Raw genomic sequence first — 7,067 nt, forward strand, 5'->3', positions numbered from 1 at the left:
GTAGGATGGGGTGGAGTGTCAGGGAGTGTCATAGGAGGATAGCAGAATGGAGGGAGGGAAGACCAGGAAGGAAAAGTGAAAAATAAGGGAGAGGGTAGATTGGGAAGGATGAGGAGAGGGAGGGGGTAGAGGTAGGGGCTGAAGGGTTGAGTGGGTGCAGTGAATGTTCTTTTTACCTGCCATGTGTTGATTAGTAAATGGCTCAGTGCAGAGTAATCCCCCACCCCCAAACTCCAATAGTCATGGAACCACATCCCCCTCAACAGGGCCATTACACTGCCCAGGTCCATCATTACCTGTTCAATTCCAAATAGAGAGGAAAGGGTAAGATATCAAAATGCTCCCAGTGCAAACACAGCCTTTGACATTGACTTCAGCAACAAAATAAAACACAAAACAAAAACCTCAGTCAGCTGGTTTGATCTTTGTGGATTTACACTTCAAGAAGGATGAGAATGTGTAACACTCTGACACTCCACCCCCTCATACTGCTGCCAAGCTTCCTTCCCATCATTCTTTCTCCACCCTCCCATCAGAAAAGTCTGACTACAACTGAACAAGGTGCTACTGTGACCACATAGAGTCTCAGAGATGCATAGCAAGGAAACAGACCCTTCGGTCCATCTCATCCATGCTGACCAGATATTCCAACCCAATCCAGTCCCACTGCCAGCACTCGGCCCATATCCCTCCAAACCTTCCCTATTCATGTACTCATTCAGATGCCTTTTAAATGTTGCAATTGTACCAGCCTCCACCACTTCCTCTGGCAGCTCATTCCATACACTTACCACCGTCTTTTATATCTTTCCCCTCTCATCCTAAACCTATGCCCTCTAGTTCTGGACTCCCCTACTCCAGGTAAGATACTTTGTCTATTTACCCTATCCAAGCCCCTCATTATTTTATAAACCTCTATTAAGTCACCTCTCAGCCTCCAACACTTCAGGGAAAACAGCCCCAGCCTGTTCAGCCTCTCCCTTTAGCTCAAATCCTCCAACCCTGGCAACATACTTGTAAATCTTTTCTGAACCCTTTCAAGTTTCACAACATCTTTCCGATAGGAAGTAGACCAGAATTGCATGCAATATTCCAACAGTGGCCTAACCAATATCTTGTACAGCTGCAACATGACCTCCCAACTCCTGTACTCAATACTCTGACCAGTAAAGGAAAGCATAACAAACACCGCCTTCACTATCCTATCTACCTGCGACTTCACTTTCAAGGAGCTATGAACCTGTAATCCAAGGTCTCTTTGTCCAGCAACATTCCCTAGGACCTTACCATTAAGTGTATAAATCCTGCTCAGATTTGCATTCCCAAAATGCAGCACCTCGCATTTATCTGAATTAAACTCCATCTGCCACTTCTCAGCCCATTGGCTCATCTGATCGAAACCCTGTTGTAATCTGAGGTAACCCTCTTTGCTGTCCACTCCACCTCCAATTTTGGTGTCATCTACAAACTTACTAACTATACCTCTTAAGCTCATATCCAAATCATTTATATAAATGACGAAAAGTAGAGGGCACTCCTCTGTTCACAGACCTCCAGTCTGGAAAACAACCAACCACCACCACCACCCTTTGACGTCTACCTTTAATCTTCTATCTTTGAGCCAGTTCTGTATCCAAATGGCTACTTCTCCCTGTATTCCATGAGGTCTAAACTTGCTAACCAGTCTCCCATGGGAAACCTTGTTGAACACCTTACTGAAGTCCAGATAGATCACATCCATATCTCTGCCCTCATCAATCTTCTTTGTTACTTCTTCCAAAATCTAAAGACATGATTTTCCAAGTACAGTCACATTGACTATCCCTATTCAGTCTTTGCCTTTCCAACACATGTATATCCTGCCCCTCAGGATTCCTTCCAGTGACTTGTCCACCACCGTCAGGCTCATTGGTCTATAGTGCCCTGGCTTGTCCTTACCACCCTTCTTAAACCGTGGAATCATGTTAGCCAACATCCAGTCTTCCAACACCTCATCTGTGACTATCGATGATACAAATATCTCAGCAAGGCGCCCAGCAAACACTTACCTAGCTTCTCACAGAGTACTAGGGTATACCTGATCAGGTCCTGGGGATGTATCATAACACTGATGCAAGTATCTCCCCCATCTCCTGCACACAAAGGCCGCCTTGCTGAGGGGCCTTATTCTCTCCCTTATTACCCTTTTGTCCTTAATGTATTTATAAAAACCCTTTGGATTCTCCTTAACTCTTGGCAAAGCTATCTCATGTCCCCTTTTTGCCCTCCTGATTTCCCTCTTAAGTATACCCCTACTGCCTTTATACTCTAAAGATTCATTCGATCAATCTGGTCTATACCTGACCTATGCTTCCTTCTTTTTCTTAACCAAAACCTCAATTTCTTTAGTCATCCAGCATTCCCTATACCTATCAGCCTTTCCTTCCACCCTGACAGGAATATACTTTCTCTGGACTCTCGCTATCTCATTTCAGAAGGCTTCCCATTTTCCAACCAACCATCCCTTTACCTGTGAACATCTGCCACCACCACTCCCCCACCCCCCAATCAAATGGGAAGCCTTCAGAAATGAGATAATGAGAGTCCAGAGAAAGTATATTCCTGTTAGGGTGATTAGATTAGATTACATTACATTACAGTGTGGAAACAGGCCCTTCGGCCCAACAAGTCCACACCGCCCCGCTGCAGTGACTTCATGGTTCCAAAACTCGATGGCTCTATTAATAAAAGCTTCTTAACACCGTATACCTTCTTAACAACCCTATCAACCTGGGTGGCAACTTTCAGGGATCTACGTACATGGACACTGATCTCTCTGCTCATCTACACTACCAAGAGTCTTAAGATTAACCCAGTACTCTGCATTCCTAGTGCTCCTTCCAAAGTGAATCACCTCACACTTTTATACATTAAACTCCATTTGCCACCTCTCAGCCCAGCTCTGCAGCATATCTTTGTCCCTCTGTAACCCACAATAACCTTCCTCACCGTCCACAACTCCACCGACCTTAGTGTCATACGCAAATTTACAAACCCATCCTTCTATGCTCTTATCCAGGTCATTTATAAAAATGAAAAACAGCAGTAGTCCCAAAACAATTTCTGATAACCTTCCTCACTGTCCATGATACCTCAACTTAGTGTCAGCTGCAAACTTACTCATCATGCCTTTTACATTCTCATCCAAATAATTGATATAGATAACAAACAGCAATGGGCCCAGCACCAACCCGAGACACTCCACTAGTCAGAAGCCTCCAGTTTGACAAGCATCCTTCCCCTATTACCCTCTGCTTCCTACCAGCACGCCAATTGTGTATCCAATTTGCCAGCTCGTCCTGGATTCTATGCGATCTAACCTTTCAGAGCAGGCTACCATGTGGAACCTTACTGAAATCCATATAGACTATGTCTGCCACTCTGCCCTCATCAACTTTCCTGGTCACTTCATCAAGGAACACTTAATAAATTTGAGGCATGATCTCCCACACAAAGCCATGCTGACTATTCCTGATCAAACCCTGTCTTTCTAAATGCACATATATCTCATCTCTCAGAATCTTCTCAAGTAACCTACCTACCACAGATTTTAGGCTTCCTGGTCAACAGTTCCCAGGTTCTTCTTTGTAGCCCTTCATGAATAAGGGCACAATATTCCCTACCCTCCAATCTTCCAGGGCTTCACCTGTGCATAATGATGATGCAAAAATATCAGCCAGGGCCCACGGAATTTCTTCTCTAGCCTCTTGCAGTGTTCATGGATACATCTGGTCAGGACCAAGAGATTTATCCACCTTCGTACATTCTAATACATCCAACATCTCCTCTACTATGATCCGAACTGTACCCAAGTATTCATGTCAATTTAAATATTCATTCAATACCCTCTTGAATGCCTCATTTGAACTTGTCTCCACTATATTACCAAGCAGTGCATTCCAGACCTTAACTATTCACTTTGAAAGAACATTTTCTCTCACCTCATATTTGCTTCTTTTGAAAATTATTTTAAAACTCTGCTCTCTGGTTCTTGATGTTTTTACAAGTTTGATCCATTTACAATTGGATGCAGTTTCTTCCTATTCACTGTCCCCGAACGCCCTCATGATTTTGAAAACTTCTACCGAATCTTTCCTCAGCCTTCTCCTTTCTAACTTAGTGTCTCATTTCTGGAACCGTTGTTGTAAATTAATAAACACTGTGTGGTTAATCCTGCTTAATCTGACACGGTAAGTTATCCATTGCCTTGAATAAGTCAGTGATGAACCTAACTTGTCTTCTACTCCCTCTCCAATACGTATACAATCCTCCACTGAGGCACCTAATCCAGCCAGCAGAGGGCACCATATTATAAGGACTTGCCTTCACATTGCTTTCAATCCCCAACATCCTGCTCAATTCAGGATTGTTTGTCTAAAATTCTGTCAGTGTTATCTGCTTTTTTGTATAGCTGCAGTGACCTCATGGTTCCAAAACTCGATCGCTCTACTAATAAAAGCTAACACACCACACACCTTCTTAACAACCCTATCAACTTGGTAGAAAGTCAAATGTATTTTCTTGGTAATTCCTACACAATAATTTTGCCCTATCTCCCTGACAGGGTCAATCACCCATTGCCTTGAATAAGCGAGTAATCATTTCCTATAGCAGATCAAGCTAAATTACAATTGTTTGCCAAAACAGTTGAGGGTAAGGAGCACAAACTATCTTTTGCTGACTCACTGACATTTTCCTTAACTGTGTTTTTCCTCTATCATACTGAATGTTTTGACATTTCTCCCCTTTCACATTTCTGTCATGCATTTCCCTGAGAACATCTGTTCCCAATTTATGCTCCACAGTTCCTGCCTAATAGCATTGTAATGACCCTTCCCCCAATTAAATACTTTCTCATACTGTCTGCTCTCATCCCTCTCCATGATCATAGTAAAGGTCAGGGAGTTGTTATCATTATCACCAAAATGCTCTCCCACCGAGTGAGCTGACACCTGGCCTGGTTCGTTGCCAAGCACCAAATAAAATATGGTCTCCCCTCTAGTGGGCATAACTACATATTGATTCAGAAAACCTTTCTGGATCCATCTGACAAAAAATGGCTCCATCCAAACTATTTGCAGTAAAGAGGTTCCAATCAATATTAGGGAAGTTGAAATCACCCATGATAACAACCCTGTCACTTCTGGACCTTTCTAAAGTCTACATCCCAATCTGGTCGTCCGTGTCTCTGTTGCTATTGGGGGCTCTATAGAAATAGTGACTGCTCCTTTCCTGTTTCTGACTTCCACCCATAATAACTCAGTGAACAAACCCTCCTCAATGACCTCCCTGATTAGCAATGCCACTCTCCCATCTCTTTTACCTCCCTTCGCATTCCTTTTGAAACTCTAAATCCCAGAACATCCAAAAACAATTCCTGCCCCTGTCCAAGTCTCCGTACTGGCCACAACATTGTAATTCCAAGTACTAAGCCATGCACCAAGTTCATCCCACTTATTCCTAACACTTCGTGCATTAAAATAGACACACTTCAGCCCATCACAGTGACTGCAACTTTGACTGTTTTGACAAACAGTCTATCCTTCCTCAGAGACTCTCTGCACAAGTCCTGACTTAACTAATCCTTCACACTCCTGGCTTGTCCCTCATATTTTGTGAATGTGAAGTCATTCCAAATTCTGTTGCTGACATCTTTTCTTCCATCAAATCCTGTTCAGTCATGGCTCCTGTATTCAAACACAGAGCTGGGGAAACTCGGCAGTTCTGGCTTCATCTGAAGAGACAGAGTTAACATTTTGACTATTCCGGCACTTTCTAAGACTTCCCAATGTCCTGTATTTCATCCTTATTGCTCCTGTATTCACTTCTCTTTGATGGCTCTCAGTCAAGCAACTCAAATTCTCAACTTCCTTTTCAAATCCTTCCAAGGTCTGACTTCTCCTGTCCCCATTTCTCCAAACCCCTGAGAGGCCTCTGTGCTCCTCCAATGAAGGAATCAGAGCAGAATGCTAGTATTTTTGAGGGTCGAAGGACCTGTACTGCGCTGTAATGTTCTAATTTTTTTTACTTCCATCAGCCTAAAACTGGTTACCTACAACTGGCTCAAAATATCTTTCTACTGACCCTGTAATTTGGAACAAAGGTCCAAAAACAAATCTAAACCTCCCCTACTAACCATTGTCACCTGGGACAAATACCTAGGTATACAGCTTTTTTGGTGTCCTGTGGGCAATTCTTTCTAATCAGCACCCATTCATTTACAAGTTTCCAGCTAAAACTAGACAAAATACGCTTGGGGATAGAGTTCAGAGATTCACTGAGTAGGTGCTCAAATAAAAGCTGAAAGATCACCATGTCAGCATGCAGATGCAGCAGGCAGTGAAGGCAGCAAATGGTATACTGGTCTTCACAATGAGAGGATTCAACTACAACAGCAACAACTCACTTTAATTCTGCAGGACCTCGGTGTATTGCATGCAGTTTTGGTCTCCTTATCTGAGGAAGGATGATCTGGCTACAGAGGAAGACAAAGGCGGCTTACTACACTGAGTACTGGAATGGCAGGTCTGATATATGGGGAAAAGACTGAATTGAGTGGGCTATATTCATGAGAGTTTAAAAAAGTAAGGGAGGAATCTTATAGAAACTGATAAAATTCTAACAGAATTAAGCAGGGTAGATGCAGGAAGAATGCTCTCAATGATTGATTGGGGAGGGGGACATCATCATAGTCTAAGGGGTTGGCCATAGGAATGTCTTTACCCAGAGGGTGGTTAACCAGTGAAACTCTCTGCCCCAGGAAACAGGCCAAAATACTCTGACTTTTAGACAAAACCAATAAAAGGATATGGGGAGGAAATGAGAACAGGGTACTGAGTTGGATGATTAGCCATGACTGTACTGAATGGTGGAGAAAGGTTGAAGGGCTAAATGGCCCATTCCTGCTCCAGTTTCCTATGTAACTCCACTCTCTGGGGGTGCAGGGTGGCACAGATATCTGAAAAAAAAAAGACTGTTTTAAATGCACTGCTAATCGTAATTTATATCTATTGAACCTAGTGTCTGGA

This window comes from Chiloscyllium punctatum, chromosome 37 (genome assembly GCF_047496795.1).
Source record: "Chiloscyllium punctatum isolate Juve2018m chromosome 37, sChiPun1.3, whole genome shotgun sequence".
Lineage (NCBI taxonomy): Eukaryota > Metazoa > Chordata > Chondrichthyes > Orectolobiformes > Hemiscylliidae > Chiloscyllium > Chiloscyllium punctatum.